The 26,901-nt window shown below is 40.0% G+C and overlaps 1 protein-coding gene across 5 annotated transcripts in view; it reads left to right on the top strand.

Annotated features, from left to right (window-relative positions):
- Positions 1 to 26,901, top strand: part of LOC309623660 (uncharacterized protein) — a gene marked incomplete at its 5' end in the record, with an annotated part of 202,569 nt that overhangs the window by 102,237 nt on the left and 73,431 nt on the right. For 4 of the 5 annotated variants that reach the window (XM_082380738.1, XM_082380745.1, XM_082380744.1 and 1 more), the window contains one exon: positions 11,023 to 11,154. The other variant, XM_082380743.1, reaches the window with a different exon arrangement.

Consider the following 26,901-nt stretch of genomic DNA (forward strand, 5'->3'; position numbering starts at 1 on the left):
AAATGGTGAAAGCAAAGCTATACAGACAAAATCTCACCCAGAAGCATACACATATGCACTCACAAAAAGAGGAAAAGGGGAAACAATAGTATATCCTGCTGCCAAAGTCCACCTCCTCAGTTTGGGATGATTCATTGTGTATTCAGGTATTCAACAGATGCAGGTACATCAAGTTGTTTGTGGAGCTTTAATCCACTGCTTCTGAGGCTGCTGGGAGAAATTTCCCTTTCTCTTCTTTGTTCGCACAGCTCCCGGGGTTCAGCTTTGGATTTGGACCCGCCTCTGCGTGTAGGTCGCCTGAGGGCGTCTGTTCTTCACTCAGGACGGGGTTAAAGAAGCAGCTGCTTCGGGGGCTCTGGCTCACTCAGGCCCGGGGGAGGGAGGGGTACGAATGCGGAGCGATCCTGCAGCGGCAGCGGCCGGCGTGACGTTGCAGCAGCCTGAGGCGCGCCGCGCGTTCTCCCGGGGAAGTTGTCCCTGGATCACAGGACCCTGGCAGTGGCGGGCTGCATAGGCTCCCAGGAGGGGTGGTGTGGAGAGTGACCTGTGCTTGCACACAGGCTTCTTGGTGGTGGCAGCAGCAGCCTTAGCGTCTCATGCCCGTCTCTGGGGTCCGCGCTGATAGCCGCGGCTTGCGCCCGTATCTGCAGCTCGTTTAGGCGGCGCTCTGAATCCCCTCTCCTCACGCACCAGGAAACAAAGAGGCAAGAAAAAGTCTCTCGCCTGTTCAGCAGCTCCAGACCTTTTCCCAGACTCCCTCCCGGCTAGCTGTGGTGCGCTAACCCCTTCAGGCTGTGTTCACGAAGCCAACCCCAGTCCTCTCCCTGCGATCCAACCGCAGCCCGAGCCTCAGCTCCCAGCCCCCGCCCGCCCCGGCGGGTGAGCAGACAAGCCTCTCAGACTGGTGAGTGCTGCTCGGCACTGATCCTCTCTGGGGGAATCTCTCCGCTTTGCCCTCCGCACCCCTGTTGCTGCGCTCTCCTCCGTGGCTCCGAAGCTTCCCCCCTCTGCCACCCGCAGTCTCCACCTGCGAAGGGGCTTCCTAGTGTGTGGAAACCTTTCCTCCTTCACAGCTCCCTCCCACTGGTGCAGGTTCCATCCCTATTCTTTTGTCCCTGTTATTTCTTTTTTCTTTTGCCCTACCCAGGTACGTGGGGAGTTTCTTGCCTTTGGGGAGATCTGACGTCTTCTGCCAGCATTCAGTGGGTGTTCTATAGGAGCAGTTCCACGTGTAGATGTATTTCTGATGTATCTGTGGGGAGGAAGGTGATCTCGGCATCTTACTCTTTTGCCATCTTGCCCAGACCTCCCGTCCTGTTTTCATTGTCATTTGTTTTTAAGTATTTTTTGATTTCCTCTTTGATTTCTTCAGTGATCTCTTCGTTATTTAATAGCATATTGTTTAGCCTCCATGTGTTTGTAGTTTTTACAGTTTTTTCCCTGTAATTGATATCTAGTCTCATAGTGTTGTGGACAGAAAAGATACTTGATACCATTTCAAACTTCTTAAATTTACCGAGGCTTGATTTGTGACCCAAGGTATGATCTATCCTGGAGAATGTTCCATGAGCACTTGAGAAGAAAGTGTATTCTGTTGTTTTTGGATGGCGTGCCCTATAAATATCAGTTTAATCTGGATTAATGTATCATTTAAAGCTTGTGTTTCCTCATTTATTTTCATTTTGGATGATCTTTCCATTGCTGAAAGTGGGGTGTTAAAGTCCCCTACTATTATTGTGTTACTGTCAATTTCCCCTTTTATGGCTGTTAGCATTTGCCTGTATTGAGGTGCTCCTATGTTGGGTGCATAAATATTTACAATTGTTATATCTTCTTGGATTGATCTCTTGATCATTATGTAGTGTCCTTCTTTGTCTCTTGTGGTAGTCTTTATTTTAAAGTCTATTTTGTCTGATATGAGAATTGCTACTCCAGCTTTGTTTTGATTTCCATTTGCATGGAATATATTTTTCCATCCCCTCACTTTCAGTCTGTATGTGTCCCTAGGTCTGAAGTGGGTGTCTTGTAGACAGCATATATACATGTCTTGTTTTTGTGTCCATTTAGCCAGTCTGTGTCTTTTGGTTGGAGCATTGAATCCATTTACATTTAAGGTAGTTATTGATATGTATGTTCCTTTTACCATTTTCTTAATTGTTTTGGGTTTGTTATTGTAGGTGTTTTCCTTCTCTTGTGTTTCCTGTCTAGAGAGTTCCTTTAGCATTTGTTGTAAAGCTGGTTTGGTGGTGCTGAATTCTCTTAGCTTTTGCTTGTCTGTAAAGGTTTTACTTTCTCTGTCAAATCTGAATGAGATCCTTGCTGGGTAGAGTAATCTTGGTTGTAAGTTCTTCCCTTTCATCACTTTAAATATGTCCTGCCACTCCCTTCTGGGTAGCAGAGTTTCTGCTGAAAGATCAGCTGTTAACATTATGGGGATTCCCTTGTATGTTATTTGTTGTTTTTCCCTTGCTGCTTTTAATATTTTTTCTTTGTATTTAATTTTTGATAGTTTGATTAATATGTGTCTTGGCGTGTTTCTCCTTGTATTTATCCTGTATGGGACTCTCTGCACTTTCTTGACTTGATTGACTATTTCCTTTCCCATGTTAGGGCAGTTTTCAACTCTAATCTCTTCAAATATTTTCTCAGTCCCTTTCTTTTTCTCTTCTTCTTCTGGGACCCTTATAATTCAAATGTTGGTGCGTTTAATGTTGTCCCAGATGTCTCTGAGACTGTCCTCAATTCTTTTCATTCTTTTTCCTTTTTTCTGCTCTGTGGCAGTTATTTCCACTATTTTATATTCCAGTTCACTTATCCGTTCTTCTGCCCTAGTTATTCTGCTGTTGATTCCTTCTAGAGAATTTTTAATTTCATTTATTGTGTTCATCATTGTTTGTTTGCTCTGTAGTTCTTCTAGGTCATTGTTAAAAGTTTCTTGTATTCCCTCCATTCTATTTCCAAGATTTTGGATCATCTTTACTATCATTGCTCTGAATTCTTTTTCAGGTAGACTGCCTATTTCCTCTTCATTTGTTTGCCCTGGCGGGTTTTTACCCTGCTCCTTCATCTGTTGCATATTTCTCTGTCTTCTCATACTGTTTAACTTAATGAGGTCTCCTTTTCGCAGGCTGCATGTTTGTAGTTCCCGTTGTTTTTGGTGTCTGCCCCCAGTGAGTGAGGTTTTGTAGGCTTCCTTGTGGAGGGGACTGGTGCCTATGTTCTGGTGGGTGGGGCTGGATTTTGTCCTTCTGATGGGCAGGGCCACATCTGGTGGTGTGTTTTGGGTTGTCCTTGAACTTAGTATGACTTTAGGCAGACTCTCTGCTAATGGGTGGGGTTGTGTTCCTGTCTTGCTAGTTGTTTGGCATGGTCTTCCAGCACTGGAGCTTGCTGGCTGTTGGGTGGAGTTGGGTTTTAGTGTTGAGATGGAGATCTCAAGAGCTTTTGCTGATTGATATTATATGGGGCCAGGAGGTCTCTTGTGGTCCAACGTCCTGGACTTGGCTCTCCCATCTCGGAAGCTCGGGCCTGACACCTGGCCGGAGCATTAAGACCCTGCCAGCCACAGGGCTTGGAAGAGAAAAAGGAAAAAAAAAAACCCAACAAACCGATAGAACCCCAAACCAAATGGTAAAAGCAAAACTAAACATGCAAACTGACACAAAGAAACATACACACACTTATAAAAAGAAAACAAACAAACAAACAAACCAAAAACACAAACAGTCAGAACCCTAGGACAAATGGTATAAGCAAACCTAAACAGACAAAATCACACAAAGACACATATACGTACGCACCCACAAAAAGAGAAAAAGGGGAAAAAAATATAAAAAATATATAAAAAAGTAAAGAAGAGAGCAACAAGACCAATAAACAAAGCCACCAATGATAACAAGCACTCAAAACTAAACTAACATAAATATAAAAACCAGAAACAAATCAGATGCAGAAAGCAAACCCCAAGTCCACAATTGCTCCCAAAGTCTACTGCCTCAATTTTGGGAACATTTGTTGTCTATTCAGGTATTCCAAAGACGCAGGGTTCATCAAGTTGATTGTGGGGATTTAATCTGCTGCTCCTGAGGCTGCACGGAGAAATTTTGCTTTCTCTTCTTTGTTCGCACTGCTCCTGGGTTTCAGCTTTGGTTTTGGCCCTGCCTCTGCGTGTAGGGCACCCTCAGGCATCTGTTCCTCACCCTGACAAGAGGGGGGTAAAGCCACATCTGATTAGGGCTCTCTTGCTCACTCATGCCAGGGAGAGGGAGGGGTACAGTAGTCATAATTGGAATGTGGGGCGAGCCTGTGGCAGAAGAGGCCAGCATGACATTGCAACAGCCTGAGCCATGCCGTGTGTTCTCCTGGGGAAGTTGTCCCTGGATCACGGGACCCTGGCAGTGGCAGGCTGCACAGGCTCCCAGGAGGGGAGGTGTGGATAGTGACCTGTGCTTGCACACAGCCTTCTTGGTGGCAGTGGTGGCAGCGTTAGCATTTCATGCCCGCCTCTGAGGTCTGAGCTGATAGCTGTGGCTCGCACCCGTCTCTGGAGCTCGTTTAGGCAGTGCTCTGTATCCCCTCTCCTCGCACATCCTGAAATAATGGTCTCTTGCCTCTTAGGCAGTTCCAGACTTTTTCCCTGACTCCCTCCTGACTAGCTGTGGTGCACTAGCCCCCTTCAGGCTGTGTTCACGCAGCCAACCCCAGTCCTCTCCCTGGGATCTGACCTCTGAAGCCCAAGCCTCAGCTCCCAGCCCCCACCTGCCCCAGCGGGGGAGCAGACAAGCCTGTCAGGCTGGTGAGTGCTGGTTGGCACCGATCCTCTGCGCAGGAACCTCTCCGCTTTGACCTCTGCACCCCTGTTGCTGTGCTCTCCTCTGTTGCTCTGAAGCTTCCCCTGCCCAACCCCCATCCCTGCCGGTGAAGGGGCTCACTAGTGTGTGGAAACTTTTCCTCCTTCACAGCTCCCTCCCAGAGGTGCAGGTCCCATCCCTATTCTTTTGTCTCTGTTTTTTCTTTTTTCTTTTGCCCTACCTAGGTACGTGGGGATTTTCTTGCCTTTTGGGAAGTCTGAGGTCTTCTGCCAGCGTTCAGTAGTTGTTCTGTAGGAGTTGTTCCACATGTAGATGTATTTTTGATATATTTGTGGGGAGGAAGGTGATCTCCACGTCTTACTCCTCTGCTGTCTTGAAGGTCTCCCCTTATAGAATTTTTAGACTCAATTTATAAATTCTTCAAAAAATGCAACTGGCATTTTGATTGGTATTGCATTGAATATGTAGATCAAGTTGAGGATATTTATCATCTTTATAATATTGTCACCTCATTAAAGAATTTGAATTGTCTCTCCATTCATTCAGATCATTTGTATATTCTTCATTGAATCTTTAATTTTTCTCCATGGCAGTCTTTTCTAAATTAATTCCTAGATACTATATAGTTTTGAACTGTGAATGTCACTTTATCTTTTATATTTTATAATATGCCTTTTATGATTTTGTAAGTTTAAAATATTTAAGTTGATATTGTATCTAGCAACCATGCTGAGCTATCTGAATAGTTATGTTATTTGGGGGCTTGAAAAAACAGAATGTATTGTTTAGTAGTTGTGGAGGTCAGACATCTAAAATCAGTAACACTGTACCAACATCAAGGTGTGGGCAGGGCCACACCCCCTCTGGAAACTCTAGGGGAAAATCTGTTCATTGCCTCTTCCACCTTCTGATGGCTGCCAGCATTCCTTGGCTTGTGGCCACATCACTCCAATCTCTGCCACCATGGTTACATTGCTTTCTCTCTTGTATATATCAAATCTCCCTCCATCTCCCTCTTATAAGGATACATGTGATTGCATTTAGGGCCCACACATATAATCCGACATAATCTCCTCATCTCAAAATCCTTAATTTATTCATATATGCAAATTTTTTCAGATAAGGTAACAGGTACAGGTTCTAAGGAATAGCATCTTGTATCTTTAGGGGCCATTATTCAGCCTACTATGCTTTCTCAAGTTGGTAAAATATATATAATTCAGCTCCCAATATTGCATGTTACTTAATGAAGAGACACTAAGGCTTTCCCACTAATGTCAGGTACTAGAGAGGAATCATACAACTTCTATATAACATTATTTTGAAGCTCTTACCTATTTTAATTAGACAAGAGAAAATAATTGGAGGATATAATAGTTGGACATGAAGAGTTAGAACTCTATTTTCAGATGACATGATTATATATGTGGAAAGTTCAAAAGAATTAATTAAAAATGACCTCAAATAAAATAATTTAGTAATGTAGTAGCTTATAAAATTAGCATTCAAAATCAATAACATTCATAATAGAAACAAAAACCAATTACAAAATGTAATGGAGGAGAAGATCCTCTTATGATTTAAAAAAAAAAAAGTGCCAAGGTAAAACTTAATTAGGGTATCCAGAACCTACATGAGGAAAATAAACCTGAAAGTTATAAAAGTTGATTTCAACAAATGGAAAAATATGCCTCATTCTTGGATAGAAAAACTCAACATCATTAAAAAATGTTTTCTCTATTTTTATTTATAAATTTATGAAATGCCCAATAATGTTATCATCAGATTTTTTCCCCCGTAGCAACACGATATGATTATAAAACTTGTTTGAAAGAACGAACAAGGAAGAATGGTTAAAACATCCTGAAAGAGAACAGCAATTGGGTGAGAGAATGGGAGGGTTTGCAGTTACATTACAGCAAACCACAAACCCTTTATAATTAAGATAGTTTGGTGTTGACACATGAATAAACAGACAGACAAGCGGGACAAGAGAGTAATGAGAAATAGAATAATATGCATATGGAAATTTAGTATATAATAAAGGGAGCATCTCAAATCAGTAAGGACAAGATACATTTTTAAAAATAAATATTTTTAATAATAGAAGATTGTGGTTTACTTACAGAAAGATTAGCACACTTAAGAAAATTCAGCATAGTATTTGTCAGTGGAACTCAGGTGACCAAACTATTAAAACATTGTTTCTTGCTTTATAGTTCTGGACTGAAATCACAGATAATGGTTTCATTGTGTTCACTTTAAACTAGAGATATAAACTGTTTAATAAGTGAAATTGAGATGCTGTGTAGCCAGTGTTGTGCTGATAAATGTTTAATACGTACACATATACACATGTTTGTGTGTATATATCAATATATATATCTATACACATATATATGTATGTATATATGTATACTATTAATTTTACTGATATAAAGGATATTTAGTAATTTATTAATAGTAATAAAATATACAATATTCTCTATTGTCAACACCATATAATTCATTGATTCTCACAGAACGCTTTCTTTGATTTTTGCCAAATTCTTATCCATAACCAACCTATGGTTGTAATTGATGAGTATAGCTCTCATGTGAATGTAGGTTGATATTTTCATTTATATTAATGAGTAAGCTGAAAGTGAAATGACAATGTTGAATCTTAACTTATTTGTGAAGGACATGAGTGACTTCTTTGCTGAATTGGATAATAGGTTTCAACTATTGGAAAATTATTTCTCAATTTTTTGTGCTATTCACAGTGTAACAGCTACAGACAAATGCACTTTTAAGATGAATCTACATTGTTGACATTTTCTCCATCATTGTCTTAAGTCTAGGCCAGAGGTCAGCAAACTTTTACTAAGGGTCACATGGGAAATACTCTAGACTTTTGGGGCCATTTAGTATCTGTTGCAGTATTCACCTCTGCCATTATAGCACAGAAACATCCACAGATAATAGGTCAAAAAATGGGTGTGGTTGTGGTCCAGTAAGTTTTATTTACAAAAACAAGTGACAGGTTGGATTTGGCCTACTGGCCATAGTGATGTCTATAGTATACAGTCAACAAAACAATAACTTAAGCCCCGATTTTGGCACTGCCAACTTTCATGATGTGAATACTACCACCATAGTCAATTTCATGCTAGCAATATGATTTTTTAAAAAAATTAATAGACTTTTACTTTTTTTTTAAAAAAGTATTTATTTATTTATTTATGGCTGTGTTGGGTCTTCGTTTCTGTGTGAGGGCTTTCTCTAGTTGCGGCAAGCGGGGACCACTCTTCATCTTGGTGCGCGGGCCTCTCACTATCACAGCCTCTCTTGTTGTGGAGCACAGGCTCCAGACGCGCAGGCTCAGTAATTGTGGCTCACGGGCTCAGCTGCTCCACGGCACGTGGGATCTTCCCAGACCAGGGCTCGAGCCCGTGTCCCCTGCATTGGCAGGCAGACTCTCAACCACTGCACCACCAGGGAAGCCACAATATGATTTTTAATACTGAGTTGAGGAGAGATGTACAGCAGCATGCCATTCTAGAGTCTTACCACCATATAGACACAACAGACAAAAATAACCCCAAGAACCCTGAAAATAGTAAAATGTATTAAAATAATCAGGAAGTGATGAGTTTTGAATATTTATTACCTTTGCTTTGAACATGATTTATTTCATTGTATGTATATATAATTTATTTTGTAATAATGGCTGTGTTTAGCAATCAGCTCACAAAATTCCTGAAAATTTAACAATCAGCTCTTGTGAGCTGGCATGAGCCAGCTACAGCACACCACTGTGTGTAGCCATGTGGGAATAGAGAAAATTGGATTCATTATTTACAGTATATACCAGAATAAATTCCAAATGGATCAGAAACACAAACATAAAAATGAGATGAAACCATGCAAGTACAAGGCAAGACATGGATGAATTCCTCTATAACATGGGAGTGGGGAAAACTTTCCAGACTATGGCTTGAAAGCCAGAGGTATTAAGGGAAATGAGATAGACTAGCTTCAGAAAATGAGCTGAGGATTATTCTTTCTTTTTGCATTTTATGGAACGACTTATGTAACATAGGAATTGTGTTTTTAACAGTTTGATAGAGTTTATTTTAAAAGCATCCAGGCCTAGAGCAATTTGGAATGGAGTTTTAACTACCAGTTAAATTTCTTTGATCCTTGTAGATCTATTTTAAATTCCCTTTTTATTCTTGTACCAGTTTGATGTCTTATGTTTTCTAGGAATTTATCCATTTTATCTGTTTGTTTTTTAAATCTGCAGTTATTTCCCCATCTTCATTTTGATCTGTGTTTTATTTACTTTCGTTGTCTCTTTTTTCTCTTGATCAGTCTTATCAGAGGTTTATCTTGGTAATCTTTTCAAAGTAGAACTTTAGTTTTATTAATCTCCTCTACTAAAAAAAAAATCATTATATTGTTTCTTTTCCTTTATTATATCCTTTTTCTTCTTTGCGTTTGCTTTGATGTTCTTTCTTATAACTTCCTGAGTTGGATGTTTAGCATATTTTTCTTTTTTAATTTTTATTTATTTAAATAAATAAATATTGGCTGCACCGGGCCTTAGTTGAGGTATGCAGGGTTGCGGACTTACTAGTTGCGGCATGCATGTGAGATCTAGTTCCCTGCAGGGATCGAACCCAGCCCCCTGCTTTGGGAGCACAGAGTCCCACCCACTGGACCAATGGGGAAATCCCTCTTTTCAACTTTTATTGTTTCCTGATAAGCATATTTAAAGGTGTAAATGCTCCTTCAAACACTGCTTTAGGTATGTCGCACACATTTTGTGTCTTCATGTTCATTCAATTCTAGATAGTCTCTCATTTTGATTATAATTTAATTTTTAACCTATGAATTATTTAGTAATATGGTATTTTCAAAATATAGGACATTTAAATAAACCTTTCCTGTTACTAATTTCTAATATTAATTCATCTGCATGATATTGTTCCTGGCAAGTTTATTGAGACTTCCTGTAGGCCTACTCTGTTAGTTTAAACATGTGTATGCTTCTAAAAATGTGTATTTGCTATTTGTTTTATGAACTACTATAGCATATGTATCAAAGCATATATATTATACATAGCATACCACTGAACGTTCATATCAAAGATCTGAACAATATAATTAATAGGATAAGCCCACTAATTATACTGTTTAGATAAGGGTCTGCTTAATTTTTGTTTGCTTAATACATTTTTGATAGTTTGGTTTTAAAAGCTCTAACTATTTATATGTTTCTCTCCATATGCTGTCAGTTATTGTGACCTATTATTAGGTGCATACATGTTTGTGATGGTTATCTCTTCTCACTCTATTTTTTGTTTACCTTTTACCTTAACTTTTTTTTTTAATCCACTATTATGATTGCTATTCCAGCCTTCTTTCATGGTTTTGGGGTTTTTTTTTTTCCTGTCTTGAACACTTTCATTTTCAACCTTTTTGTGTCTATTGCTTTTCAGAATTTTTCTCATACACAACATATGTTTGGATTTTGTTTTTATTTCTTAATACCATCAGAAAGTATTTTTCTTTTTATTTGTGAGTTAAATCCACTTACATTTATTGTAATTTCTTTTATATTAGAAATTATTTCTCCCACCATATCTTGTATTTCAATTTATTGCATTTTCTGCTGGCTCAAAAAATTATTCTATTTTTGTTCAAGTGTAGCTGCTTACGACCCTTACTCATGTTTACTTATCCTATTACTTTCTTAAATTTATCAATGTATATCCAAGGAAATAATTTTAAAAACTTCCAGAAATAATGAAGAGATCATCAACTAGAATAAGAATCAAAGTGAACAGTGGGCACAAGATGACAAATGGGAAAAATACTTTTTAAATATTAAAAGAAAATACATTTGAACCTAGAATTTTATATCCAGCCCAATTCTTTCAAATGTAATGACTTTAAAAAATATACATATACACATATTTGTATATATATATGTGTATGTGTGTATACATACATACATACATACACACATATATATTCATTTCACTTCCAATGCTGAAGCTTTAAAACTACAGAACAGGTAGTTGGGAAGGGAAGATGGAAGTCAGGTGGGGGTGAGCAGGACAAGTTGGAACCCTTATAGAAGCACAAGCTGGAACCTGTGGACAGACTGAAACTCATGTTAGTTCTTGTTACCTCTAACCTTGATTATATGTGTTTCTTGCAGAAATCGGGGGCTTTTATCACCATGGCCAAACACATACCTGGTCCAGGAATCAGAGAACCTTAAGGGGATCTATGGAAGGTGGAGCATTTGGAGGCTCCACTGCTTCTTCACACCAGTGAGGTGAGGTGGCAGGTAAGTGACAACACCCTTAGAACCTTTCACAGGGATCTTGCTTATGGCCCACCCTAACTGGAAACATACAAGAAAGGGGATTTGGGGAAAGGCAGTTCAGCCTAGCTAAGCTGACACAGCACAAAGCCACGGCTCACAGGTGTTGGCCCTTTCCCTTCCACCATCTACATCTCCTAGCTTCTTTGTATTTTTTGTCTCTTTATCCTTTCCTGATGACCTCTAGGAGAGTTTCTCAATCTGATCTTCCAACTCAGTGATTTTATTCACCTTTGTCCATCTTGCTATGTATCTTATCTATTGCCTTTTTCACTCTAGCTATTACATATTTCATACCTACTCCCCAATTTAGTCCTTTCTTATGTTTTCTTGTTCTTGCTTCACATTGCTGGTATCAGCCTTAGCCTCATAATATATTCATCATCATTATTTTAATTTCTTGGTCCATTTCCTCTTACAATCCTATATAATTTAGATGGTTTATACTGTTGAGTTTGTTGTCTTTCTTATATAGTAGTTGTATTCCTTCTATGGCTTTCTGGTTATTTCTTTGGAAGAACTCCTCTTCCCCTTTGAGTATCAGTTACTACACAAGGTTCTGTGCTGGGAAATGGCACAACCCAGCCTTCAGTTGTTGTACCTGTAGATGAAACAAAGCCAGGGAAGAGAGCCTCATAGAACTGATGGTGATCATTCTAATTTTCCATCATCTACAAATAACTTCTCTAGTATGTCTTTCCCATTTAAACTCTCTAGAAGTAGTCTCCATAGGTTCACTCTCCCTGCCCTGGGGGTTTGGAGAATGCCCAAAGGTAACTGGTCAGTACACACCACCCTTTCGATCCCTCCTTTCTCCTGCAGGGCTTTTGCACATCTCTTACTGTACCCTCCTGACCCCTGCAGCTATGACTGTTGCTGCCAGTTTCTTCGGTGATTGGCGGTCTGTCACCGTCCCCGGTGGCGAGAAGCGAGAACAGAACAGACACTCTCCTTTCACCCCTCTTCTCACAGCCACCTTAGCTGCCTTCTCTGGCCGGCTGAAGGCTGCCCTCCTTCCCCTCATACCCCCACCCCTCCGCAGCCCTCACATAACATTTCTGAGTCTTCAGACTCCCCAGGGACTTCTCATAGGGTTGTATTTTATTCATTTTCAGTCATTAGCTCCTCAAACCCGAGTTTCCCTCCAGCTTCTATAGTTTCTCTAGGGTTGATTTTCGGGAAGCAGCCAGTGGCCAGTGTAGTTTGTCATTTTGACAGGATGAGAGAATGGTTTCTAGAATGAACAGGTGTACCATAAAAAGGGGAGAATTAGAGACAGCAGATATATGAGTTTTAAGGACAGAAAGGCTACAAGTGCACACCAAGAGATGCTTTTTTCTATGTTTAATTTTAAAAATTTATCTATCTATCTATCTATCTATAACTGTGTAAATGTATTTATGTATGTTTGCATATTATGTGACTTTAAAAGTGAAATAATGCTGTCAGGCTTATAATGAAAACAGCAGTCTTCACCCCTTCCTGCTCCAAACTTCTGCTCCCTCAAGGCAACATATTTCGACATTTAAAAAAATCTGTTTCTTCTGGTGTTTACTTCCACATTCTAAGTAACATGCTTATATTACTGTTTCTTGATTTTTAAATGTTAGCTATTATCTTTGGTTTCCTAATGTAGAAGATGGGGACTTGTACCTGATGTATTTTCCCTTCCACCGAGTTCTCTTCCCCTTCTTACTCCAACTCCTAATATAGTTACGTCACTGCTTTCATTATTAATACTGAGTGTTTACACTATCATGCCCATGCAAACACTATTTATAGTTAAGACCTTTAGCATACTAAGATTATATTTCCTTCCTTAAATAACTTTTTATTTTCTTAGGGTTAATACTTGTCTCTCCCCATTCCCACCACCATAGTTCAGTGCTCTCTATAACCTGTCCTAATTCTCTGATGGAGTTGTTGGATAGTTTCAGATGAAAACATCAGGTGATCTACCTGATTCTTCCCCTCCCCTTTCCCATCCCTTTTGTACAAGCTCCATCTTCCTGCTCACACTAGAGTGCTAGTTAAACCTTCCCTTTATCATCATCTTGAAACTTCCTTTGCCCGCCTCCCTGTATGAGATCTCCTATTTCCTAATTTTGTATCTCCCTCTTTCTTGATTCATTCCCTTGTTTGGTGATGAAACTAATATTTTCTGGTTGCTTCCTAAAAAGGAGTCCATAAGAGGTAAAAGTTGAAGTCTGCGTGCAGTGGTCATTTATTATTCAGGCTGCTCCACATTTTTGAACACCCCTTTCCCATCTTTTTAATAGTTTCCCACATTATAAATTCTGCATTCTTAAAGAAAGACATTTTTCAGGTCATTTTCTAGTTGTTGGATTGCAGACATGTGGCTTTGATTATACTTGTCAGCTGCATCTTTGCCAGAGTCAGAATCTGGATCCAGAACTGGATTACTTGGGAAAGAGGCAGGGCCTAAAGCTTCCACTTGACAGGTGCAGATCTGCGTGCAGCAGCACAGCAGGGCTCTGAAGTGATGGCAGAGGCAGAGGTAGGACCTGGAACCAGTGCCAGCAGCCTCCTGGCTTGGTGGTTTCTGTGAGAGGCAGTGACTCCCTCACCGGGCAGCTCTGTGCCACGGTGCTCGGGTGTCACTCGTGGAAACACAGTCCATTTCCTCCACCTCAGTCTGTGAACTCTGTCTCATAGCTAGCCCTTTTGGCTTAAACTGGTATCTCAGTCTGTTAGGACCGCTATAACAGAATACCACAGACTGGGTGGCTTAAAACCAACAGAAATTTATTTCTCACAGTTCTGGAGGCAGCATGCTCGGGTTCTGGTGAGGGCCCCCTTCCAGGTTGCAGACTGCCAACTTCTTGCTGTGTCCTCATATAGCAGAAGGGGCAAGGGAGCTTTCTTGGGTCTCTTTTATAAAAGGTATTAATCTCATTCATGAGGGCCATTCACCACCCTCCTGATACCATCACACTGGGCAATAGGATTTCAACATACAAATTTGGGGGAGACACTAATATTCAGACCATAGCAACTGGCTAGAATAACTTCTGCTATATTAAACTAGCCTGGCTAATATGTCTTGCATGCCTAAAGGTGTCTTTATTCTACTGTAAGATATAAGGGTTTGATTGAGACTAGAATTCTAATTTGGAAATCATTTCCCTCAAAAACTAGAAAGCATTTCTCCATTACCTCTGGCTTCTATTGTTGTTGCTTAGAAGTCTGAAGTTGCTTTTTCCTGAATCTACATGTGATTCACTTCTCTCCAAAGCTTTTTTGTTTATCTTAAAGTAGTATTTACATTTAAAGTTTTTCTTTTTATGTTATCAAATCTACAAATGGTCATATTTTAAAGTCAAATAGTTCTAGGTGTTGTTTTATGAAAAACAACTATTTCCTGACTTGGTGCCCGCATTTCCTTATGATAGGAAGCAGCCACTTTTACTAGTAGTATGTATGAATATATAGTTAGATGCATTTTTAGCCCATGTGAAATGGATCCCAGGAAGTTTTTCAAAATTCTCACATTTGGCTGTTATTCACTTTTTCAAGAAAACATTACAGATAAAAGAAGATGACTGCCTTGTGTCTAAACAGACTTTAGGATATAGATGTTAGAGATCACATAATAACAATTGTTGGTGAGATTTTCCTGTCTTTTTACTCATTTGGTGGTAGAATCTGAATCTGGGCTGGGGCCTGAAATAGAAGGGGCTTCTATTTCTAGGGGGTGGCTCCATGAATGAGAGGTCTTTGAGGTTCCTGAAACCAACATCCAGGATGGGACTCCTGACCTTGGAAAAGGCGGGGTAGTGAAATCTTAACAGCTGCAGTTGAAAGCCCAGGAAGGTTGTTGTGGAGCTTCTTGGCCGAGCCTAGCACTGTGGGATTGGGGTCCCCCTCCAGGGAACCTAGAAGAACCACTAGAGGCTGGGCAGGCGGTGCACTGCAGAGGCCAGCCTCAGCTGATCACCTTCTATTCTATTTAAGCACCTTCAGAAACAGCAGCATCGGGCAGAGGAAGCCACTCCAGGCTGTCCAGGCTTCAGCTGCAGCTTCATCTGCCTTCCCTGTGCCTGCTCACTCTAAGCCAACCAGCTTTGGTAGCGGTGGTGAAATTCTCCAGCCATAATGGAGTGCGTTTGGCTCCAAAGTAGCAAAGTAGTAGGATAGAAACAAACAGGATTCCCTCCTTAGACTTTTTAGCATCTTGGAATCCTGGAATTTCTACATGTATGGAAGGGATGAGGGGATCCAAGAGATAAACTAATTTCCTGCTAATATGGACATTGGGGGCTCCAGTGTCTATCAGGGACCCTCCTGAGGCAAGATTGGCTGTTATTCAACAAACAGCCTGTGAAGTAAGATGTACTGGTTACACAAATTATATTTTACTGACACTATCTTTTGGTTTCTCTTGACACTAACAACTCTGGTTACCTGCTGTATGGACTGAATATTTGTGTCTCCCCCCCACCCCCCAAATTCATATGTTAAAATACTAATCCCAATGTGATAGTATTAGGAGGTGGGACTTTGGGGAAGTGATTAGGTCATGAGGGTGGAGCCCTCATGAATGGGATTAGTGACCTTATAAAAGAGGCCCCAGAGAGCTCTTGTCCCTTCCTCCATGTGAGGACACGGTGAAAAGACTACTGTCTGTGAACCAGGAAAGCAGGTTCTCGCCAGATGCCAAATCTGTAGGCACCTTGATCTTGGACTTCCCAGGTTCCAGAAATGTGAGAAATAAATATTTCTTGTTTAAGCCACCCAGTTCATGGTATTTTTGTTTTAGCAAAACAAGACCCCTGTGATTTAATTTTTTTTTAATTTTTTTTTTTTTAAATTTTTAGTGGTTGAAGATGAGAGGTTGGGGAGCACAAAGTGGGAGGAACTAGACCTGCCTTTATTTTTCTTTGTCCAAAATTCCATCCCAAGTTGCCCCTGTTGAACCAAGAGAGTTTCTACACCTCACAAAGCCAAATTTGAATCCACTTTGCATTTTTCTTCTATGCAGAATAGGACATTTAATCAAAGATAGGGAAGAAAAGCTTAACAGCTTTAAAGGGGGACATAAGGAACTCTGACCTTAGTTTCCCGTAACAATAGCCCAAAAAAAAAATGCTAAAAAAAAAAAAAAAAATCCCCAAGCCATAAAACAAAACACCCAAAACAAACAGAAGCACTTGGTGAATTGTTCGATTCCTGTACCAGGGTGAATAATACAGTTTCCACAAACACTGATGAGCCTGATAGGAAACTCAGAGCAGCGTTGGCAGCTGAAGATTTTCTGAAAATGAAAAGAGGCCAAATAGCTCAAACCAGGCCACACATGTGTGACCCTTGCTAAATGGCTTGTTTGCTCCATCACAGCTGTTTTCAAGGTCCTGGAAGTCAGTTCCTTTGCTTAATCCAAGGTGAATTGGACCCACGGAGTCTTTCAGTCACACACAGTCCTGCCATAGTCATATTTGCACAGACGTTGTGTCAGCTGTCCTGATTCCTTGGATGATGTGGGGCTGTAGCTATGACTGTGAATAATGAAAGACACATTCGTCCTTTGTAGTTAGAGAGAAAGGGCACCAAAGAACAGATCCATATATTAAATAGAAGGTGTAGGTTGGAAATGAACAAATGGATTCCAATAAGGTATGGGAGATTACTTAAATTTGATAGCAAGTGGTTATAGCTTGAAGAAATTCGAATATGAGAGGTTCTAGTCAAGCATTTTTTACTAGAAAAAGCAAATCTCTAAAGTAAGCAAAAGTCATCAGAATGTATCAGTTCAAGAGAGAACAAGATATGGCACTTGGAAAGGAAAGGTAATAATGGCAATAATAATGTTCAGCTTCTGTTATTTTTTGAGGCTGGTTCAATAAAATGTAATGTAACATTAGCAGTTTCTTGGAAAAAAAAACCAGTCAACTGCTCTTCTCTTTTATCTATGGCTCCATATTCCACATAAATTATTCATTGCTGTGGTTAGTTCCTCATAGTTGGTGCATCCCCAAAGAATTCTGTGATGTTAAGTAACAATGAAAGTAAAATTTGTAATATTTTATTTAAGAATAAATGTTAACTAAAGCTTTATTTATAAATGATCATCCATTTGTTTTCAACCTAAATGCTTCCTCAATTTCAACTACTGGTTTCACTCCATTCAAATCTAGGATTCTTACTATGTATGCTGTAGTCTGGTATATTATGCCATCTTTTTCAATTCAAAATATCCTAGTCACAGAAAGAATGATTTTTCCACATTGCTTGCTAACCTGTTACCTTTCCACAGCCTTGGAGGGATGGCTGTATAATGTGTTACACTGAGAACAAAATCAAGTTGGGGCAGTGTCGTCTAGGTGTTTCTGTTTAATCAAGCTGGGTATCAGAACCCTAACATCAGCTTGGGTTTATTTGGTCCAGTTATCTGTATGATAATTTTGAGGATCTTTTTAACTGAGGACTTTATAAAGATAATAAAATGATTTTTTTGAGAATAATTGAAACCAAAGCCCTGGAATTAAAACTAATTATCAACTTTGGCATTAATATAGACAACAAACTGTAAGCTATCGCAAGTGGAATTTGATCTCATTTTCCAGTTCTCCCTCCTCTGTATGAATGGCTCAGGGAGCTTTTTCTGTTAACATATCTCTTCTGCTGAGCTCCCCTTTTCCTCATAACAGTCCATGCTTTTCAATGTCCCTGGCTCTCTGTGCTGGGATGGGCCCATATTGCAGTTTCTCTGGCTCTATGTATGTCAAGACTAAAGTTTGCTTCAAGTCTAGGCTCTATCAATTGTTATTGTAGACCTGCTTGAGTGTGGGATGCTCTAGAAAATACCGATGTCTTACTGTACTTGAGTATCTGGGAGCACCTATGGATTCTGTGCCAGTCCCTCCATTCTTTCCTTCTCAGCGAGCACTGTCCTGCTTCCACCCTCCCTCCTCCAGCTGTGGTGTAGTCCTCTCGCTGTTGTCTTGGATGATGTGCAGAATTCTAGTCACCTTCTTTTGGCTGAAAAATTGTCTCCTTCATGGAGGTAAGGTGAAATAAATTCCTCCACTCAGTGGTACCAAGATATTTCCTGCTCAGTGCCGTTAAACATCCCCCAAACTACAGTGGTTCAAGAGATGTACAATTCCTGTCTACAGAACTTGCAAGGAAACCACTTAGACATGAGGATGTGTGTTGTGGAATTAGGGAGAATGGCTCACACCTCCATCACCAACAAAACTCTCTCCCTCCCTCCCTCTTTCCCTTCATTCCTTTCTTCCCTTCTTATTCATTTCAATTACTTTGGAAAGAAGTTTGACTTACCACATGCTGGACATGGAGATGGTGGCTTATTAACCCATATTCCCACACATTTTCAATCTTGACTCTGCATCAGAATAATATCTAACAGCTTAAAAAATAAGAAAAAGATTAGAAGTTTCAGCCCCACTTCTAAACTACTGAAACAGAACCTTGGGGATGAGACTCAGAAGTCTGTATTTTGAAAAATCTCCACTCTTTAAAACATATGCAGCCAGATTTGAGAATCCACAGCCTGAATGTTGCCTGCTGTAACAATGATGTATCAAATACTACATCGGATTGCACCGATTGTGTTAGAGTTAGTTTAGTTTACCTCTCTCTTTGATGGCCTGGCTTGAGGGACAGAATAGTGATGAGGTTAAGAGTATAAATGGTTACATAAGACTGCCAAAGTTCAAATCCTGATTCTACCACTGGGTGTTTTATTGAGCAAATTATTTAATCTCTTCATGTTTCAGTTTATTCATCTGTAAAGTGGCATTAAAAGTAGTACTTGTCTCATAGCACTGTTGGATGATTAAATAAGATGAGAAAAGTAAAGCACTAAGAACAACACCTGACACCCAGTAAAGGCTGTCAAAATATTAGCCATTGCCATTTTATGGTCATGCTTGAATCATAAGGGTCTCCTGGAGTTTGAAAAGACTTTAAAAGATGATCTAATCCTCAGGCAGTTGGATATTATTATGATTCCCATTTTACAGATTAGAAAGCTCAGGTTCTTTTTTTTTTTTAAACGTCTTTATTGGAGTATAATTGCTTTACAATGGTGTGTTAGTTTCTGCTTTATAACAAAGTGAATCAGTTATACATATACATATGTCCCCATATCTCTTCCCTCTTGCGTCTCCCTCCCTCCCACGCTCCCTATCCCACCCCTCTAGGTGGTCACAAAGCACCAGCTGATCTCCCTGTGCTATGTGGCTGGAAAGCTCAGGTTCTTAAGTGATGTGCTTATGCAAGATGATTCAGGATGAAAATAACAATTATAATAACAAAAACAATAACAAGTAGTATCTATTGTGTGTTTACAACATGCCAAACACTGTATTAAGTGTTTGATGTACTTAACCCAGTACATTAACCCATATCATTAACCCAGTGCTTTTCAACCTTTAACATGCACACACAGTCACCTGGGGATCTTGTTAAAATGTAGATTCTAAAAAAAAAAAAGAAAAAAAAAAAGTAGATTCTGATTCCTTAGGTCCAGGATGGGGTACAAGATTTCTACATTTCTAACAACTTTCCAGGTGATGGTGGCTCTGCTGGTCCAAGACTCACCCTTTGAATAACATGAGTTCAACCTGCACAACAGCCCTATCTGATGGGTTCTAGTTTTTGTCCTTATTTTACGTACAATAAACTTAGGTTGTGAGGATAAATAACTTCCTTGAGGTCGCAGGGCTTGGAGCCGTAGTAATGGGGCTTGGACTGATTGTCCCGTTGCAGAGCCTGCCTCCTTCCCCATCCCGCCTGACTTCATTCACGCGTATGTGACAGGGGATCTATGCCACTTGGCAGATGTAGAGCAAATGCCATATGTTTCCCAAAGTTTTAAAGTCATGTGTCTACTTAAAGCAGAGACACTGATGGTGTGTTTTATATATTTTTAATTGTTCATTACACCCCTGGCCCTTTCAGCTAGAGTGACCCATTTATATCTGTGGCTTCTCTTGCACAAAAAAGAAAGTCCTAAATTCCAGCTGATGGTAAACCTAATGCTCAGGTCCCTCCTGAGCTGTAACACTCACTTCCACCCTTTTAAATCCTGACCGTATTTGATTTGAACCCTTTTCACTGAGATTAGAATTCCTGGCTCCATATACTTAGATTGGATCCTTCGCCCTCCTGTACTGTTTTGGACTTAGCCTGTGCAGCAGACTCAGAGATGCACTGCTTAGGCCCCCTTTGAAGAAAGAACTTGTTGCCTAGCATCAGGAGTACTTCCAGCTGTTGACCTCTTCAGGTCTGCTTCAGCTCAGAAGCCCAGGCCAGCTCTTCTCTGGTCTCCCAGGCCTGGCCATTTCTACTAATGCTGACCCCTTTATGGGCACCCTTTGCTCAGAGCTCCTCTCCAGGCTGGCAGAAACTTTGTGAGGTTGGCATCATTGTCTGACAGCTCCCACACCCAATCCTACTTTCTTTATTTCTTTTCACAAATATTACTACCCAGCATAGTAAACCTTTTGCACTTCTAACTCCATCTCAGTGTCTGTTCCCCAGAGGTTCCAACCAACACCTCCCACCGCTCAGCTAAGTGAGAGCTCTTGCTCAACCTAACCCAAGTTATCAACCCCAACCGGTGCCTGGGTAGACCTGGCCTGGTACTTGGTAGACATCTATGCCCAGGCAGGTGCTTGATTATATATAATCACTCAATAGACAGGTGCATATTGAGTAACCATTGGGTACTCATACCTTCATAAGCATAATCACCTCTTCTAAATGTCTCAGATGAAGGAGAAATGTGGCAAATTTAGATACCATGCCTCTATTTAGCCTTTGGTTCCTATGGTAATTGTTTGCTAGAGGTTAAAATTTAGTGATTACATACTACATCTTAGGATCATCGGGTGCTGCCTACGTAATTACAGGGTTGTGATATAGTGAGGAAAAACAGATGTCACCAAAATAAGATAAGAAGTGACTAGCTATGTCTATGGTGGAAAAAATACAGGGACCATGAGTCCGCAATATTGAACTGCAGTTCAAAAAGTAAATCACATATTGGATACAGAAAAATAAACAGAGAAGAAGATTGAGGGGCTTTTTGGTTTGGTTTTTGTTTGTTTTTTGGGTTTGGGTGGGTTTTTTTGTCGTTGTTTTGTTTTTTGGCTATTTATTAATACTACACAGAATCCTGGTCTTGGTTCTAATTTCAGATGGGGAGTTGTCAACATGATTTAATTGGATGGGCTCTCAGAGCCCCCTCCCTTATCCCCCCATATCCATGTATTCCTATATTGAAGAGTTTGGAGTTTTGAATAAAGGGGCAGGTAGAGGAGGGAATGGTAATTTTTGAGCATGAGCTGTTCCCCAGAAGTGCAGGCCTATGTCACTACTGTTTAGATGTGTGTGGCTGTCAGTGGACAGGTCATGAAAAGAAGTTCTGGATGTCCAGAGGACGGAATGAGATCTTTCCATCTCTGGAGAAAGGGAAATGACTGCGAGAGGGAAACCGTGTTGGAAACGAAGTAAAAGACAAGTCCAATTTTGATTAAAGCACATTTTGGCTACCATAGCTTAAGAGAGTCTTAGGAAACCTGTAGACTAGAAGCAAATCATAAAATAGAGAGAAAGAAATCATAAAGCAGAGAGCTGGGCAATAATATATGTGGGATGGACAGAAAGGTTTGAAAAATGCATTGTTAGGTCGAAGAAGGGAAGTGAACTACCGAAGAAATTATGAGGTATTTTCTAGAAAATGGGCTTTTCTTGGTGCAGAAAGGGTAATAGGTTACATCTAAAGCTGAATTTCTCGTCAACAAAGACTGACATTATAAATTAACCTGGGAGGTTGTGAAATTCACATCCATTGAAGATAGCTCCAATATGGCCCTGCATGAAGTTGAGAAAACAAGAAATAACCAATTTTAAAGTCTGTTTGTCCCCCACAATTCCCTGATTTATGGAAAAAATGAACATTTTTACTTTTTTTACTTTACCTACAGTCTGATATGCATGCAGCAAAGGTCTGAGTGTATAGTTTTCTGAATAACTAGCCTAGAAACCCACCAGAGCACACACAGTGAGGTGACTCTGTCACCCATGGAGCAGATAAAATGACATCAATAAATCATAAAATATGCCCAAGAGGGCATTATAAATCATTTAGAGTTGCTATTAATATTTTAGACATGTTCATTTTTAGCAGTGTGTTAAAGTTTAGTGTTTGCATTCCACTTTAATTCAGCACTTGATAATTGAAATATGATGCTGTTAAAAGTGATTTAAAAAATTTTTTTTTTTTTTTTGCTAATCACTGAAAGATTAAACAGAATAAGGGAACTGATTGTTAGCTTCATTCTCTCTAAAAGTCCCTTCTGGCACTTTGGGCAGTGGTCCCCAAACCCAAAAGAATATTCTTTGTCAGTACTCACCCAAGAAAAATGGTGGTTTTCAACACATTGGTCTGTAGAGCTTTTTCACTTTCTTTCTGTGACCTGCAGGCTGTTCCACTCTTGACTTCCTTGGTGGCTTTATGCTTTCTCTAGTTGGTCAGGGCATCCTACCTATGCCACTGTGGGTATCCACTTCTTCCATATTATTAAAAGCATCCCAAGTTATTAATAAAAACCATTCTCTACTGAGAATCTATTTTGTGCCCAGCAGTGTGCTAAGTATTTTTTATTTATACAATATCATAGGTCTTCACAAAAACTCTGTGAGGAGAATACTATTACTCTTACTGCTTATAAGGCAACTTAGGTTCAGAAGATTGAGAAATTAGGCAAAGATCTCAGAACTGGTCATTGGAAGCTATCTTTATTCTAAAGCCTATGGGTGTTTCCAAGTCAGAACTTGATCCCCTTAGAGACTTGCTGGCTAATACTTATGGCTTCAATGTGTGGATTTCTGTTAAGAGATGCTAATATGTTTGTAATAACTCATACTTCATGAATTATGACTTACTAGCCACCTCTTTCTAGAATACTCACTTTCTTTGAAACACAAAGAGGCAGTTCAGGTAGCTGCCTTCAGGGGATCAGTGGTGTCTTGGAATAGGGCTGCATGGGTGGACTGGCTCCACTTTTCCCAGAGCTGGTAAGGGGAAGAGATGTATATCTGCCAGGACTCTTGATTTTTAAGCGACACAAACGTGACTTGAGCTAGATAAAGAAGACGGTGCTTCCTGGCTTACTGGATTGTATACCTGTAAGGTGTAAGGGTATCTCTGGCTTCAGGTGTGGCTGATTCAGGTGTTAAATAGCTTCGTCAGGACATTGTGCCTCTCCATCTCTTAGTTCTGCTTCCTTTGTGTTGGTACCATCTGGGCAGCCTTTCCCATCACAGTGATCCCCACAAGCTTTCAGCTTAGAGCCTCTTGGTTGATCAACTTCAGAAAAATCCTAGAATTTAGTCTGTGTGACTGATTTAAGTCATGTGTCTGTCTCTAAACCAACCACTGTGCTCAGGGAGGCGAAATACACTGTTTGGCTAACCCCCCCCCCCAGTCACATGCCCATACTTGGATTAGGGGATGGGATGAGGTCAGTCTCATCTGAATCACATGCGAGTAGGAGGGGTGTGCCTCATCAAAGGGAAATGGAGGTTTACTATCATAAGCAGTGGGAGGAATGGATTCTGAGCAAGGAAAAATTAGAAATGGACATTTAAAATTGCTATTTAAATTGAGTGGGTTTGAAGGTGAAATGAGAAAATACAAAAGCATTTGATAAACTAAAAAGCACCATGCAATTAAAAAAAAAGTTCTCCTTTTATTAATTGATGTACTGCTTCACTCAGAGCTGAGAAAGGAAAAGCTTTAAAACCTTGTACTTTGATTTGATTAGTAGATCATTCAGTAGAAACCAATGCAAATAAAACCAGCATAACCTTACTAGGGAAGCACAGCTGTGGAATATTCCTTTTTTAAAAAAGTAATTAATTGATTAATTTATGGCCACGTTGGGTCTTCGTTGCTGCGCACGGGCTTTCTCTAGTTGCGGCGAGCAGGTGCTACTCTTCGTTGGGTGCGCGGGCTTCTCATTGCGGTGGCTTCTCTTGTTGCGGAGCACCGGCTCTAGGCGGATGGGCTCTAGAGCGCAGGCTCAGTAGTTGTGGAGCCGGGCTTAGCTGCTCCGCGGCATGTGGGATCTTCCAGGACCAGGGATCGAACCCGTATCCCCTGCACTGGCAGGCGGATTCTTACCCACTGCGCCACCAGGGAAGTCCCTGGAATATTCTTTTCTTTTTTTTTTTTTCTGTTGGTTTTATGAAGGAGAGAATCATGGAGGGGGTCCCGAGAGGGAAGAGGGGCTGGATAGCCTTGCATGTCAAGAAAGGTCTGTGGTCAAATAAATAAATAAATAAATGTGCTTTTCCCTCTTCAAAGTTACGCTTTATTTTAAAAAGTAAATATTGATTTTCTTGATACAAATAAAGTTTATATGCAATTTACTGTAGGTGTAATGTAGTCTAAGTTCATCACATAAGCATCAACTTTAAATGATTACTACTTAATCTAATTCTATTTTTTCCCCTTTTGTTTCTCGGGGAGAACTTATTTTTTTCTATCAATATATTTCTGTTGTTCAGAAAGCTATGTAGCCACTTCCGTGGCTTAGGAAATTTCTGCTCAGATGTCAAAGCCCAAGAAGGCAAGTTCTCTCCAGTTTTATTACCTTCCTGGAACTCCTCAGGAAGAAGGCAGGGTGTGCCCATGTACCCTAAGCATTCCCAGGGCCTTTTCTGCTCACTCTACCTGCCCTGAATCTCATTTGGCTCTGAGAAAGAAAAAAAAAAAAAAATTCCCTCAGGCCACATGATTCAGCTATCAGTAGAGAAAGTATCTGTACAATGTATCCTTCTCCCTTTCAAATCCCATTTATTCATTCTCCTTTGCATTAAATGCTCATCTCCACTGAGAGTGTGCTTTAATTAAACCTAGAAACACTTAGAAATGGAAAAACCTGATTCCCAAAAAGACGCATATAGAAAAGTGCATGAATATATACATATAATTATAACTCTTATGGATATTTTGTTATAGAAATGTATGTTCATAAAAATGTTTAAAAAAGGAGTAAAAAAAAAAGATTAAAAAAATCTCCCATCTTACACCACTCACTCAGATATTTGCACTATGATAATTGTGGAGGCTATGCTTTCATTTTGGGGGGGTGGGGAGGAAGGAGGGCCTGGTATTTGCATATTTTCTCATTTATAAAAATGAGATGATGTTACAACACTCATTTATAATCTTTTTTTCATATAACAGTATCTGATTAATATTCTTTTCTACAACAATCTATTTCTTAAAGGGGTTATGTCTTATTTTTTTCCTAAACATCTACTTTAAGATATTCTTGAACAGAGTAACAATTGCTAAATACAAATGTATAGCGATTTTTCTCTTTGCATTAATATATTGCTGCCCCTGCCAAGAGAGATGTATTTTAATATTGCTCTTCTGTAGACAATGTCTTAGTGCTAGGAAATGAACCTAACAATTTGTCGCATGGGGGGTGTTTTAAAACAGAGTTCACTCATTATTTTTCATCATGACACATAGTCTGTCCATCCATTTGCCCGTAAGAGTGAACCAGTTCTAAAGAGAAAGTTACTCCTTCTTTCCTGATGAGTGTTTGCAGAGGAAAGGGAGGAATCGATTCAATATTTATTTTAAATGGCATTGATTAAAGATCTTGCTGTTTATGCTTGGCATATTGTATCAATGTCAGCTGTACCCTTGAACACAATACATGCCTGGTATACTAGTTAGCCACAATCACATTTTAAAATGTGCGATCCTCTATTCAATTGTTTGTGGCACACAATCATATTAGATTTTGGAAATGGAACCAGAAGATATCCCACTATTAGCGTATTTCCGTTACATGTGTTTGTCAGAACATTCCTTGATTGAATAAACATGTATTTTTCCCATATCTTTGTAGTATGAAAAATTTCATTTCACCAGTCGGAGAGCATGATCCTACTTTAGAACTGTAGAAATATGATGTTTAAGTCAGGTAAAATAATGCCAGGGAGGGGATTTGGAGGAAAGAAAGTTGCTGACTTGCAAGACTGGAAATGCCAGATATGGTCAGATCGAAAGTGGTCCAGAAGGCTTACTTCTAAGAACCAGGGAATGAGTCTGGGTTTTTGGTCCGAGCAGGGCAGTGGAGTAGGAACCAGAGTGCCCTTGGGTAAGAACTTTCATCTGAATACTCCTTTACATGCCAGGCAGTTTGCTTCTGGTATCTCATGGGTTGCAGAGGCCATAACAAAACAGGATGAGGTTCAGGAAAGGTGTCAGGAGGCAAATGTTAGTTAGCAGCAGGTCAATTCCCACCTCATACAAAGAGCTGCAGGTGTGCTAATTGCTAAAGTCTGGGGTGAATCTCATCTGAAACCAGCAGGTGGAAACCCATGACAGCAAGCAGTTAAATATGGCTTCCCTGCCACGCTCAGAACTAAAGGTCGATTCCAGCATTACTCCTGGCACATCTAACAACTCATAGAATAAATAAAGGTAAGTGATGCCAAGGGCATGGAAGCATGGGCAACCAGGTACATTTTAAGAACTCTTGTTTCAGCATGAGTGTCATGTTTGGTAGGGAATGGTAACAACTGAGACTGAAAAAGCAGCTGGGACATAGTGGAGGATTTTTATATGTTGAAGAATTTGGATGTTTTCTATGGGTGTTGGGAAAACTGTTAATGGTTTAAAGCAGAGGTGTG

Source organism: Balaenoptera borealis (assembly GCF_965194805.1).
Source record: "Balaenoptera borealis genome assembly, chromosome: 2".
Classification (NCBI taxonomy): Eukaryota; Metazoa; Chordata; class Mammalia; order Artiodactyla; family Balaenopteridae; genus Balaenoptera; species Balaenoptera borealis.